Source organism: Chiloscyllium punctatum, chromosome 2, assembly GCF_047496795.1.
Source record: "Chiloscyllium punctatum isolate Juve2018m chromosome 2, sChiPun1.3, whole genome shotgun sequence".
Lineage (NCBI taxonomy): Eukaryota > Metazoa > Chordata > Chondrichthyes > Orectolobiformes > Hemiscylliidae > Chiloscyllium > Chiloscyllium punctatum.
The window spans coordinates 62,446,615-62,461,999 of NC_092740.1; the positions used below are offsets into that span (position 1 = coordinate 62,446,615).

At 41.7% G+C, this 15,385-nt stretch overlaps 1 protein-coding gene across 4 annotated transcripts in view; it reads right to left on the reverse strand.

Moving 5' to 3' along the window:
• LOC140484693 (endoplasmic reticulum aminopeptidase 1-like) overlaps positions 1-15,377 on the reverse strand; it is a 97,794-nt gene extending 82,417 nt beyond the window's left edge. For all 4 annotated transcript variants that reach the window (XM_072583407.1, XM_072583397.1, XM_072583387.1 and 1 more), the window contains exons 1-2: positions 14,282-15,377; positions 5,647-5,866 (exon numbers count right to left, since the gene is read on the reverse strand). The gene's annotated coding sequence lies outside the window, so the exon portion shown is untranslated. The remainder of the gene's footprint in view (positions 1-5,646; positions 5,867-14,281) is intronic.
• Positions 15,378-15,385: the final 8 nt, after the last annotated feature.

The following is a 15,385-nucleotide window of genomic DNA, read 5'->3' on the forward strand; positions in this document are numbered from 1 at the left end:
AAAGTTTCACTAAAATGAACCATGTTGAAATCAGGCTGGACTAGATTTGTCAGTCATTGTAAAGGTCGCCCGCACCTTTTAGAGTTCATCATCGGGACCTCGACCTTGCAAGGACAAAACACAGAACTGATCTGAAAATGTTACCCTAATTTTACTAATGTAAAGTTATAGCCAAGTTCTAGATCTCATTAAAACGGGTGTAGACCAAGAAAGTAATGTATTAGCATTTAAAAAAAATTTGTTCATGGGATTTGGGCATCATTGGCCAGCCAACATTTATTGCCCATCTCTAATCGCCCTGGAGAGGAAGGTGGTGAGCTGTCTTGAACTGCAGGGTCCATGTGGTATAGGTACAAGAACAGGATTTGCATTCTTTGACAGTGAAGGAACAGACAGGATGGTGAGTGGCTTGGAAGGGCACTTGCAGGTGGTGGCATTATCATGTATCTACTGCCTTTGTAGGTGATAGCAGTTACGGGTCTGGAAGGTGCTGTCCAAGATGAGTTGTTGTGGTGTATCTTGCAGGAAGTATGCACTGCAGCCACTGTGAGCGTTCAGGTTGGGGCACCAAACAAGTGGGATATTGTGTATTGGTTGGGAATAGGCTTCTTGAGTATTGGAGTTGCACTCATCCAGGCAAGTGGGGAGTATTCCATTACATTCCTGTCTTCTGTCTGTACATGGTGGGAAAGGCTTTGGTGAATTGCTCACCACAAATTCTCAGCCTCTAATCTGCTCTTATATGACTAGTCCAGATCAATTTCTAGTCAATGGTAACCCCATTGATTTAGCTGTGGTAATTCTGAGAAGAGACCTGACTGAGATGTGTAAGGGTATGACAGCTATGGACAGGGTGTTAAGAAAGCATCTATACCCCTTACATGAAGAGTCAATAACATGGAGCATAATTTTTAATGTGAAAGATAATTATGTTAGAGGGCATTTGAGGTTTTTCTCCTCCCACACAGAGTATAGTGGGCATTTAGAATAGAGTGTCTGGGAGCGTGACTGAGGCAGGAATAGTATTTGAATGAGTACTTAAAATGTCATACTATTCAAGGCTGTGGGCCAAGTATTGGAAAGATGGACTAGTGTAGATTGAATAGTTTCTGTTGGTGGAAACTTGATGAGCATCTTCTGTACTGTATGATTCTTTGGTTCTAGAACCTGATTATGAACCTGACATGAACTTCACTCCCAGGAACCCTAATTTATGCTGGCAAGGGAAAAGCATGCAGGAAACAACCTACATTCTTCACTGCCAATCTGGCTGGCTCCAAACTGGGGATAGAAATCTCCTGCTGATTGTTTGAGCAAATGTTGCCTGCTATGAAACAACTGCTCCTGATAACAAGAAAACCAACTGGAAATGTAAATGAAAGAAATTATTCTTTCTTCAATAATTCCTGTCAACGATATCAATCTAATTTATTTAATGTTGTTTTGCATAGAATAAGACTGTCCTTAAGAAAATGAATGACTTGTGGCATGTTTATGTCATTTAAGAGCACTAACTCCAAATGATGAAGGCAAGCTCATGATACTTAAAATTGAAATGTAATAAGAGTATCTGAGGAGGTTAGGAACCACAGCAGTGGCCATTATTAACGTCTTCTGCTTCAACTTTACTGGCAGGAGTTAAATATTAAGTACTTAAGTACACTGACAGGGACCGTCTTATGGCACAGTGGTGGTGTCCCTACCCTGAGACTGGGAGGCCCAGGTTCAAGTGTTACCTGCTCCAGAGGTGTGCACTAACATCTCTGAATGGGTTGATTAGAAAACTAGGTTAAATTTAAAACAAAGTAGCTAAAGCTTTTAATAACAGTCACGTGAAATCTACACTCAAGATCACTGATCTGACTTCCTTTTCTCCTTTGATAGTTGTGTCAAATGATTGTAAGGCTGAAAAATGAAATGTAAGTAAATTTTCATCCATCTCAGAAAATATAAAACACTAAAAATTTTCAGGATGGTCAAAAAAATGAAAAATTGCAGAAATCTAATTTTGTACCAGCCCTCATCTCAGTTCCACACATTATAAATTCAAGGTCTCAGCTGCATAGTTAGAAAATCACAAACAGTACCAAAATTCTTCCAAATAAGATGATTAAATAAAACTTGACTCATTTAATAAATAGTTCAAACAAGTCCTCTGATTTCCTGAAGCCAAAACAGGTCAAATATCTAAGTAGAGTTCAATCAAATGAAAAAAAGGACATCAAAAAAGTATGCAATTGAATGTAAAATGAATATTAGCTCATTTGCTTTTAAGGGGAACATTTGAATTAGAAATTAACTATTTAATGGTTCCTGCCAACTTCAGTATTCAGATGCCCTTTCAGTTTATTGGACAAAAATAGATAGGAAAATGATAATTCAAGGAGAAAGTGAGGACTGCCGATGCTGGAGATCAGAGCTGAAAATGTGTTGCTAGAAAAGTGCAGCAGGTCAGGCAGCATCCAAGGAGCAGGAGAATCGACGTTTCTCCTGCTCCTTGGATGCTGCCTGACCTGCTGCGCTTTTCCAGCAACATATTTTCAGAAATGATAATTCAAGCTTATTTTTATCCACAAGAATTATTTTCAAAGAACTATTAATTTTGAAGGTAGGGGAGAAACTTTGAGAAGTATCTCAAGAATATAAATTCCATAATATGGAATTCCCATTAAATCTAATAGCAAGACTCAGTTGTCTGGTAATTCAAATTGTAAAATTATTTCGAATACTCCATTAGAAATGTGACAGTTCTGGTTAAATCTTTATATTATGCATTTCGGATGACAATATTTACATTAACATCAATGTGAACCATGAAAAGTAGTCACAACATAATCTGGAATTCATGAATGAAATGAATGGAATAAGAAGATCCTTTCAGGTGGTTCACTAGCTACAACCTAATAGATAGGAATGAAATGAAACAAAGACACTCCCACCTAACCTGATGACTCATCCTTCAATGCCTACATTTTATCCACATTAAGTCTCTTTAAAAATTGTTCTGAGCAAGCAAATCTTTGGCCATCTCATTCAAGTCTACTTCACTGACTGTATTCTGTTTTCTGTCTTTTTGATGGTTGACATATTAAAAGGTCAATGCTATTAATATCATGTACTTTGATGATATGAATTTCTTTTTATAAATACTTCATATTTGACAATTACATTACTGACAAGCAGACATGGAATAATAATGGCTTTGTTTATAAGGCAAGATTGCTCTGTCCTCTTTCACCAAGCCTAATTTCCATTATATTGTCAAGATCATGATATTATTCACATAAACGGATGTAGTGTGTAGTTAGTAAAATACATTGTTAGTCCCATAATAATATGGTTTAATGAATTGATTAGAAGGATCAGTCAGTAATTGTAATTAGATGTGTATTATCAGGAATGACAGAAGCAAGAAAAGGATGCCAGTCTTTATAGTCCAGGAACGTTCCAAAATCATAAGATTCACCTTTTAATTTCAATGAAGAATAACTTTGTTCCCTGTGCTTCAAAACAACTAATTTTCAGCTTGCAGAGAGATACAAATGTTTATTTTAGAATTAATAAACATTTACAGCTAGTGCCATAGAAATCGCACTGATTCACATTCTGTTTATATGCAAAATCTATCAAGGAACATAATAAAGCAAAGTTTAACAAAGTCAGAGAAAAAGCAGATAGCCAAAAGCTTGCTCGGTTTTAAAGACTGCCTTTAAACGATAAAAGAAAAGGAAGGAGTATTAGAGAAAAAAAATACAGAGCATAGAACCTAGGCTACTGAAGACATAGCCACTAATGGTGAATGTAAAATTAGAGATGGCCAAGAGCTGATCAGAGGTGCACAGATGTCCCTGTGAGGTTTGTGAGTTAGACATTAGAGAGGTAAATAGACGCAAGGTCTTACAGGGATTTGAAAACAAGTATGAGAATTGCAAATACAATTAGGCACATTGCACTACAATTGTGTTGTCTCCTTGTATCAGCGATTCTGTGCAATTGGTTTTGATACTATAACAGGAGAGAAATTTCTATTATTTGTACTGGTAAATTCATTACCATGATGCCATTAACTAGAAGTAGTACTGATTCAGATTATGTTTAACATCTACTCAAGATCACGATTGTATGCCAGCAGCATATGAACAAAGTAAATCGTAACCATATCCATGCTATACTTGTTCAAAGCTTTAATCTACTAGGAATATAAAGAATCTAACTGTAAATTAGCCTCACTAGTCCTATGACAGCTATTAGAAATGTTATATGTATGGCCATTGAAAGGTCTTGTAGCTCAGTGGTAGTGTCCATACCTCAGGTCCAGAAACACTGAGTTTGAGTCCCGCTCCAGGTCTTGTCAGCCATGGAGAGTGGATTTGAAATCTGGCTAAATAGATTAATTATCAGTACGTATACACATCTGAAGTCAGGTAGTAAGAGTGGGAAACCTCCTGGTCAGCCATGCTGCAGAAATCAATGGAAAACCACTTCTGCACTTTGCTCTGATCTGAAGGAAATCCATGGCCCAACCCTCAAACAAGAAAGGGAATAAAAAAAACTGCAGCTAAAGTTGAGCTCTAATACCTTTAATCACTTTATCCTCACTTTTAAACTCGTATTGGTTTATGAGTTTGGAGAGGATATGCAGCTCAGGTTGTGGATCAGATTGTAAGTTGGCTCGCTGAGGTGGTAATTAGTTCTTAGTCATTTTGTCACCATGCTAGGTAACATCAGCAGTGAGCCTTCAGTGAAGGGCTGGTGTTCTGTCCCATTTGCTATTTAACTGTCTTGGTCTGTTGTGGTGGATGATATCACTTCCAGTTCTTTCTCTGAGAGGTTGGCAAATGGGGTCCAAATCGATATGTTTGGTAATGGAGTTCCATTTTGAATGCCAGGCCTCTAAGCATTCCCGTGTGTGCCTTTGTTTAGCTTGACCCAGGATGGATGTACAGAAAAGCCACACACGCTGACCAGATACTCAACTACAGGAGCAAACACCCTAACACCCAAAAATGGAGCTGCATCAGGATATTGTTTAAATGAGTCATAACAGACTGCAGCACCCAGGAATTACGAGAAGCTGAGGAAAAACACCTATACAGCGTATTCAGGAACAACGGGTACCCAATAAGCGCAGTCCGCCGATTCCTACACAAAAGATCTAAACAAGAAGAAAAAACAGAGTCAGAGTCATTGGGGACATTTAAGTGATTGCTAGACATGCACATGGATAGCAGTGAGTTGATGGGTGCATAGGTTAAGTTACTATATTTTACATTAGGATTAAACCTTGGCACAACATTACTCTGCCAATAGTGTAAATTCCTGTTAAAGGTTCACAGTTTCTTATACTTTTCACAGATATCAGCACTGATTCTCTAAGTGGACTCATTCCAGTTACTGTCTATCCCCTCCAAAATGATCGCGTTTGTCACTCAATAGGATTAGTCAGTCTCTCCTGCTCAGATGTCATGTGGTTAAGCCCCACAACAAAGTTAAGCCCATGACAGTGATTGACTGCTCTATTCACCTTCATAGGATTTTCACTGTACCAGGGAACTCCACCAGATGTCCATACATCTGTTATTAATTGGACACAAAAAGTGACTGTTGAGGTTCCAGAATATTGCAGCATTTTCATGATTCTCCTACCTCCTTGGTGGCCCTCTTCCAGCCCTGAATCCAGGAATTCTCATGCTCTCCTGCTGCAGTAGTTTGTATCCAGACCTTCTTCGTTGTGGCAGTTGGTTTCCAATGATCAACAGGGTTCAGGAGCATTAGCATATCCTCAATTAACATTAAATAGTCTTGATCATGAAAATATGTGGCAGTTGGGTTTATGTTTTCCTCCATGACTCCTCCATGTGAGATGCTGTCAATAGAAATGTACAGTGAAATGGGTCAGAAGAATTCAGATTAAAATGCTGTCAGTCATTTGTTCCCTCAGTTGCTCAAAGCCTTGTGTGCTCAGACACATGGATTTCTGGATCTGGAAGCCACTGCTTGCACATGGATTTCAGAGCCCATGCAGTAACAGGAAATTTTAGAAGGAATTTAGCTTATACGCACTAACAGTTTTCAGCATATCATTCAATAAATTCTGATAACAGTAGGATGGAAGGGATAGGTCTCCTCATGTGCCATGTATTGTTGCAGCTGTCACTACAAGGCTGCATATTGATCCATGACAACTGACAGCCTAACCAATTTTGTCTTAGTCACAATGTTATGCCATAGCAGTGAGGGACCTGGCCAAGCACTAGTGCATCCTGCCAGATAGGTGCAAAAGAGGACAGTGGGTGAGATAACAGTGTTAGCACTGTTCACTTTTTATCCACTAACCCTTGGCAGCTAATTTCATTATCACATGTACCAGGTAGTGGTGGTATAGAGTAGTGCTATGTCCATGGATGTGTCTTGAGAACATACTGCATTCTTTTGATGCTTCAGTAAGGTATACATTAAATAAGCTGTGGCAATAACAATGTTCACATTGGGACAGCTAATGGTAGGTCATCTATTCTAGGGTTAGCTAACAGTTGATTCACTTGATAAGTTAATGATGTTTCCTTCAATGCACAGGAAGCTTACCACAGAAGACCAAATTTTCAAATGTGACTTTCTGAAGGCCTGCTTTTACATATGCTAAAGCTGGGATTCCCAACCTGTGCCAGGGCCACTTCAGACTCCTCAATAATTCCATGCCTGGTAATCCTGAGTCCAAATGTATCACCCCTTCTCACCTGACATTTTTAAAAATTATGTTTGTGGAGCCAGGGATTCTCCAAAGTCTGTGTGCCCAATACATGGGTGAAAACTTAAGCCACTATCTAACATGTGGTTTAAATTTTGTGACATGTTCAAATATCTAACTTGCCATTTCACTCGTTTTTGTCATGGCTGAAGTGATAGAAGTTAAGTTCAGTTCTTATGGATAGGTAGTACTACCTTACCAAATATTATACAAGACTGTACTGTGGCTAAAACATGAAATTGTTACCTCAAGATGTTAATGCATTGAGACAACATGAGTGCTGTGAGACCAGTATAAAATCAATGTCATTTACTCTATTCTGTTCTATCACTTGTAATTTCTCAACTATATTTCCATGATACATTGCAAATATGCCTTCTCTCAGTTGTACTTCAATTGAGGATTTGATGTTTACTCATTAAGATGTACAGCATGGAACAGACCTTTCAGTTCAATTCATCCATGCCAACCAGATATCCGAGATGTTGTAGAAAATCTCAGGCATCAGACCTTGAGCATTAACAGACTTTATTACATGGCCATGCAGAAAACGTCCTGCCTCACACAGAGAGAGAGAGAGAGAGAGACAGGCATAGTCCGAAGTAAGACAAAATGTTACAGTTATGTAGTATTCTAGGCAGGGATTGACTATTAGTTGCAAAAATCATGGGGTCAGGTGAAGTCATGGTCAACCCCTCTTATTGCTACAGATGGTTCCCAATTAAACAGGCTCGAATGTTAGCACATACCAGATAGTTTACTCAAGGCTCGAACCAGGTAAGAGGGACAATGAGGAGAAAGTGAGGACTGCAGATGCTAGAGATTAGAGCTTAAAAATGTGTTGCTGGGAAAGTGCAGCAGATGAGGCAGCATCCAAGGAGAAGGAGAATCGACATTTCGCGCATAAGCCCTTCTTTAGGAATGAGCAGGGTGTGCAAAGCAGGCTAAGATAAAAGGTAGGGAGGAGGGACTTGGGGGAGGGGTGTTGGGAATGCGATAGGTGGAAGGAGGTTAAGGTCAGGGTGACAGGCCGGAGATGGGGTGGAGGCGGAGAGGTCGGGAAGAAGATTGCAGGTGAAGAAGGTGGTGCTGAGTCTGAGAGCTGGGACTGAGAAAAGGTGGGGGGAGGGGAAATGAGGAAAAGAGGTACAATGAGCCATATATCATTATGAAAGCAAAACTCGTCTAGGATCTGGGGGAAGCAAGGACTAGCTGACAGTTGCAAGGCTATTTTGGAAAAGTAGTTATAGCAGCACTTCTTCAAAACAGCATATCAGCAACCGTGCTTTAACTGGAGAGATTATTTATGAGACAAAATGGCTGCCAGGCAGAGTGTGTCAAATTTTCTTCCACATAAGATAAATCTAGTCCCATTTGCGAGCATTTGGCCCATATTGCTCTAAACCCTTCCTATTTAAATACAAATCTAGATGCCTTTCAAATGTTGTAATTAAAGCAGCTTCCACCATTTCCTCTGGCAACTCATTCCATACACGAACCACCCTCTGCATGAAAAAGTTGCCCCTTAGATCACTTTTAAGTCTTTCCCCTCTCACCTTAAAACTATGCCCTCTAGTTTTGGACTTCCCCACTCCAGGGAAAAGACCTTGGCTATTTACTCTATCCATGCCCCTCATGATTTTATAAACCTCTATAAGGTCATCCCTCAGCCTCCAACGCTCCAGGGAAAATAACACTTCACAGAAGTTGTACTGATGATGTTACCCAACATGGTAGCAAAACATCTGCACGATAACCCAGTTGCTTGGCGAGCTAGCCAACTACATTATCCACAACCTGAGCTATAGATTTGCACAAAAACCTTTAAAATTTAAGCCACATTTTTCATGACTTCAAGATGACCCTTTACAATCAATTTTAAGTAATCACTGATAACATCTGCAAATAAAAGTCGATTTGTACAAAATTCCCACAAACAGGAAATTAGATAAATGATCATTTAAATGTTTTTTTTCTCAGTGTTTCAAGTAATGTGTTTGAAAGGCTACTCATACGAATGTGAAAGAAACTTACAGCAGAGGTAGTGATCATTTTGTCAGGATAAGCCAGCTAATATACAACATACAATACATTTCTTTGAATACGCAGGAATCACTGTTCTTCAAGTAAGGATTTCTGTTTCTTTTACCCATGTGAAAAAGCAGACAGCTTTCTGGTTCCAAGGTACATGGGTAGATGTTAGGCCAGATGATCCAAATGCTTAGCCAAAGAGCTGACTTAAAGATGGATATCAAGGTAAAGAGGCAGAGAGGTGCCAGGATAGCATTCAGAGACTGTGGCTTACCACAATAAAAGGAGTCATCCATGATAGAGCAATTAAAATCAGGGATGCAGTGAAAAAAAAGGCCAGGATTAGAGAAGCACAGAAAGATTGTGGGGTTGGAGTAGATTACAGAGATACTGATGGGAGAGGAGAAAGTGAGGACTGCAGATGTTGGAGATCAGAGCTGAAAATGTGTTGCTGGAAAAGCACAGCAGGTCAGGCAGCATCCAAGGAACAGGAGAATCGACGTTTCGGGCATAAGCCCTTCTTCAGGAATGAGGAAAGTGTGCCCAGCAGGCTAGGATAAAAGGTAGGGCGGAGGGACTTGGGGGAGGGGCGTTGGAAATGCGATAGGTGGAAGGAGGTCAAGGTGAGGGTGATAGGCCAGAGTGGGGTGGGGGCAGAGAGGTCAGGAAGAAGAGATTGCAGGTTAGGAAGGCGGTGCTGAATTCGAGGTATTTGACTGAGACATGGTGGGGGAGGGGAAATGAGGAAACTGGAGAAATCTGAGTTCATCCCTTGTGGTTGGAGGGTTCCGAGGCGGAAGATGAGGCGCTCTTCCTCCAACCGTCGTGTTGCTAGGGTCTGGCGATGGAGGAGTCCAAGGACCTGCATGTCCTTGGTGGAGTGGGAGGGGGAGTTGAAGTGTTGAGCCATGGGGTGGTTGGGTTGGTTGGTCCGGGTGTCCCAGAGGTGTTCTCTGAAACGTTCCGCAAGTAGGCGGCCTATCTCCCCAATATAGAGGAGGCCACATCGGGTGCACCAGATGCAATAAATGATGTGTGTGGAGGTGCAGGTGAATTTGTGGCAGATATGGAAGTATCCCTTGGTGCCTTGGAGGGAAGTAAGGGGGGAGGTGTGGGCACAAGTTTTGCATTTCTAGCGGTTGTAGGGGAAGGTGCCGGGAGTGGAGGTTGGGTTGGTGGGGGGTGTGGACCTGACGAGGGAGTCACGGAGGGAGTGGTCTTTTCGGAATGCTGATAGGGGAGGGGAGGGAAATATATCCCTGGTGGTGGGGTCCGTTTGGAGGTGGAGGTGTTCTCTGAAATGTTCCACAAGGAGGTGTTCTCTGAAATGGACCCCACCACCAGGGATATATTTCCCTCCCCTCCCCTATCAGTGTTCCGAAAGACCACTCCCTCCATGACTCCCTCATCAGGTCCACCCCCCACCAACCCAACCTCCACTCCTGGCACCTTCCCCTGCAACCGCAAGAAATGCAAAAGTTACACCCACACCTCCCCCCTTACTTCCCTCCAAGGCCCCAAGGGATACTTCCATATCCGCCACAAATTCACCTGCACCTCCACACACATCATTTATTGCATCCAGTGCACCCGATGTGGCCTCCTCTATATTGGGGAGACAGGCCGCCTACTTGCAGAACGTTTCAGAGAACACCTCTGGGACACCCGGACCAACCAACCCAACCACCCCATGGCACAACACTTCAACTCCCCCTCCCACTCCACCAAGGACATGCAGGTCCTTGGACTCCTCCATCGCCAGACCATAGCAACACGACGGTTGGAGGAAGAGCGCCTCATCTTCCACCTAGGAACCTTTCAACCACAAGGGATGAACTCAGATTTCTCCAGTTTCCTCATTTCCCCTCCCCCCACCTTGTCTCAGTCAAATCCCTCGAATTTAGCACCGCCTTCCTAACCTGCAATCTCTTCTTCCTGATCTCTCCGACCCACCCAAACTCCAGCCTATCACCCTCACCTTGACCTCCTTCCACCTATTGCATTTCCAACGCCCCTCCCCCAAGTCCCTCCTCCCTACCTTTTATCCTAGCCTGCTGGACACACTTTCCTCATTCCTGAAGAAGGGCTTATGCCCGAAACGTCAATTCTCCTGTTCCTTGGATGCTGTCTGACCTGCTGTGCTTTTCCAGCAACACATTTTCAGTACTGATGGGAGAGGCCATCATAAAGATGTTTGAAAAGAAGCCAGAAAAAGAATTTTAAAGTCATGACATTGCTTGACCAGGAATAATGTCGGTTAGCAAGATGGAGTGATAAGGAACTATAGTATAGACAGCAGTGTTTTGGATGACCATAAAAAGGGTAGAATGTGAGTGATCACCTGCAATGTGTTGGAGTAGTTAAGGCTCAAGGTAACAAATTCAGAAATGAAGAGTTCAGCAGCAAAGACAGAGACAAAGTTATGTGATATTTCAGACCTGGAAATAGTGAAGACATGGATAGGAGGTCAGAAAAACTTAATTTGAAAAATTCAAATATGGAGTTCTGGTGAAGATGTGAATGGATGTAGAAAGCAACATGTTCATGGACTTGAGAGGAAAGAGAAGTTGGAAATTAGACAATAGTTTGCAAGGATCATGGGTTCAAGGTTTTTCTTTTTTAGAGTGAGGTGATAACAGGTAAAATAGAGGGTAACCATTTAAAATACTAGCTTTGGAGGTCAACTTGGGTATTTTGCAGCTATGGAATAATACGATTGAGGAAACAAGGGTGGATCTCATGGAAAAGATCATTGCAGAGAGGCACAAGGAGGGAAACTGGGGAATTATGTACATCAGGACTAGGGCAGGGATTGCACTTGGACCAGTTGTAGGAGGGAGGAAAGTAGTAGAGGCAGTTGATCGCATGGTCTCAACCTCAGTGACAAAGAAGTTTAGAGCTCCTTGCTTGAGGTGAATGGAGAAGGGGTGGGGAAAGGGCACTGTAAAGAAAAGCAGTCAGGGCTTTACATTCTAGGATGACCCTGGAATAGTGATGAATTTCAACTGATATAAATAGGACTGATTATGTCTTAAGTAGTCAGCCAAATCCAACCATAGATACCCATACCAGTTGTCTGCAATATATTTTAAAATCTGCCTCCTTTGGCCTTAAAGGAATCGAGATGAGGGGCATACCTAGGAAGCAGCCAGAGTAAGAGAATGTAATGCTTTTACTGGTGACCAAGACATCAAAAGTGAAGATAAGGGTGCAGTTAAATAAATCAATAGAGAGTCGGGGGGGGGGGGGGGGAGCAAAGGCCAGATAGTTACAATTTGGAAGTGCGGATGTATGTAAATCGGGGATAGATTATTTTTCAGGAACATGTATGGATGGTAGTTTTGAAGCATGTAAGGGGGATGTAGATGCAAAGCAAGACACGGAAGTGATCAGAAAGGCCCTTATCTGTCAGTCATTGATAGACTGGGTCTAACAAGGCAAGATCAATAGGTGGTCAAGAAGTTCAGTGGGGTTGTTTACAGGAGAAATTTCAAAAGGATAAGGCAGCGGTGAGAAGTAATTAGTGTAATAGTTATTAACACCTTAAGTGTATCAGAGACATCAAATCACATGGAGCTAGAACCTACGGGAAGAAAGTTCTAATGGAGTCTTGCTGAACCACGTAAATAGTGCAAATGCTCAAATGCATAAGATATAATGCATCTACTGTATTTAAAATGATAGATAGAATGGGGGATATGCTGGGCCATAATGTTGCGGGGTGTATTGTAGTATGAAGTTAAAAATCACACAACACCAGGTTATAGTCCAACAGGTTTAATTGGAAGCACACTAGCTTTCAGAGCTAGTGTGCTTCCAATTAAACCTGTTGGACTATAACCTGGTGTTGTGTGATTTTTAACTTTGTACACCCTAGTCCAACACCAGCATCTCCGAATCATGACTATTAGTGTAGTATGATTCCACTGCTTCTGCTGGTCCACAGTACCTTGTAGATGTTCAGTATTGAGTTTGCTCTACATACTTGAAGTTTATCCCATTTAACACAGTGACAGGACAGAAGGTGGTGGTGGAGGGTTGATTTTCAGACTGGAGGCCTGTGAACAGTGGAGTGCCACAAGGATCGGTGCTGGGTCCAGTACGTTTTGTCATTTACATAAATGATTTTGATGTGAGCATAAAAAGTATAGTCAATAAGTTTGCAGATGACACCAAAATTGGAGGTGTAGTAGACAGCAAAGAAGGTTACCTCAGATTACAACGGGATCTTGATCAGGTGGGCCAATGGGCTTATGGAGTTTAATTTGGACAAATGCGAGGTGCTGCATTTTGGGAAAGCAAATCTTAGCAGGACTTATTCACTTAATGGCAAGGTCCAAGTGAGCTTTGCTGAACAAAGAGACCTTGGAGTGCAGGTTCATAGCTCCTTGAAACTGGAGTCGCAGGTAGATAGGATAGTGAAAAAGGCGTTTGGTATGCTTTCCTTTGTTGGTCAGAGTATTGAGTACAGGAGCTGGGAGGTTGTGTTGTGGCTGTACAGGACATTGGTTAGGCCACTTTTGGAATATTGCATGCAAGTTGTCTCCTTCCTATCATAAAGATGTTGTGAAACTTGAAAGGGTTCAGAAAAGATTTATAAGGATGTTGCCAGACTTGGAAGATTTGAGTTATGGGGAGAGGTTGAATAGGCTAGGGCTATTTTCCTTCGAGCGTCGGAGGCTGAAGGGTGACTTTATAGAGGTTTGTAAAATCATGGCGGGCATGGACAGCATACAAAGTCTTTTCCCTGGAGTGGGGGAGTCCAGAATTAGACGGCATAGGTTTAGGGTGAGATGGGAAAGATATAAAAGAGATCTAAGGGGCAACCTTTTCAAGCAGAGGGTGGTACGTGTATGGAATGAGCTGTCAGAGGAAGTGGTGGAGGCTAGTACAATTGCAACATTTAAAAGGCATCTGGATGGGTATATGAATAGGAAGGGTTTAGAGGGATATGGGCCGGGTGGGACTAGATTTGGGTTGGGATATCTGGTCGGCATGAATGTGTTGGACTGAAGGGTCTGTTTCCGTGGTGTACATCTCTATGACTGTATGACTAAGTTCAAATAGATTTAGCAATAATGTTTTAGTTTTTAACTTTTATTTATTAAACTAATACCTCAAATTCATTAAATAGACCACTGCATTTAGATTAATATTCATTTAATTTGCATTAACATGGTTTCCAGTTCTCATCTGTCAAAAACATGAGTTCAATTTTTATAGTTAGATGCAATGACTTCACAGAAGGTAGTGCTCAGGTCCTGAATCGGTGCTTACCCACAAGTTTCTGACAAACGGGCAAATGTGAGTAATATTTAAAAATATTCCTTTCCAATCATTTAACTGAATAAACAATTTCCACATTAAGATAAAAGCATTGAATAAAGGTTTTTTTCAGTCCTGTGGTAGCGTCCCTCCCTCCGACCGGAAAGCCCGGGTTCAGGTCCCATCTGCTCTTGAGGTGTGCAATAACACACCTTAAAAAGGTTGACGACAACATACCTTAAGTTCAGCAAGGACCGAGTCCTATGATTTCCCTTTCTTCGTTACATTAAAAGAGGCCAGCTTCCATTGATACCAGACTGCTGAACTGGCAAAAAGTTGGTCACTTGAGGGGCTCAACAAAATGAAAAATTTTATGAAAAGTGAATAAGATCTCCTTCAGTGCAGTGGTGGCGTCCCTATCTGGAGGCTTGGGTTCAAGTCCTACCTGCTCCAAACGTGTGTTGTAACATCTCTGAGCACGATGTTTACAAAATATTTTTAAAAAGCAGTGTTGTCGAAGAACCAATAATGCGACTTTTGGAAACAAACCTCACATGGCAAATCCGAGTACTCAGCTTTTATATTGTTTCGTAAAAGTAAAGTGAAATAAAGGTCTGGTTCAGACTAATCTCATTCTGGGTGTGCCAGAGGTTTTGTTTTAATTCAAATGTATTATTTATTTCACTCCGTCGAATCCAGACAGAGTCCGCCCCAGTCTCTGTGGAGGTCACCGTGCCCCTGATGAATATTTTTTTTAAATTTCAAAAATGTACTTCATTCATAAAATTATTTGGATCTGATGATATTCTCCGGGAGGAAGTTGAGCACAGCCCTGCTCTGCTCGAAGGTGAGGCTGGAAAAGCGCTGAACACCGCCATTGCAGTGCCTCTTGACTCCTCCTTTCCCCCGCCACTTACACCCGCCGCTGTTATCATTGGGAATGGAAAGCGTGTCTGTCCCAACCCTTCTACCGAATCCCTGTGCTCAGTGCGATTTTATGTATCACCCTTAGTCAGCTCGATATAAGAGTTTGACACAAGCGATTTGCACATTAAAAAGGGAAATGGAAGACATTATCTTCTGGTTTCGCGGGGGCTGATGAAGATAAGAAATACGACCACATCTGCAGTAAAACGTTGCTTCCTGATGAAGGAGCGTCGCTCCGAAAGCTAGTGCTTCCAATTAAACCTGTTGGACTATATAACCTGATGTTGTGTGATTTTTAACTTTGTCCACCCCAGTCCAACACCGACATCTCCAAATCATGCCTTGCCCTTTATGTGTTGCCCGAGCGGAGCTGGGTTTCTCTCTGCTGGAGATAGCCACAATTTGCTGCTATCC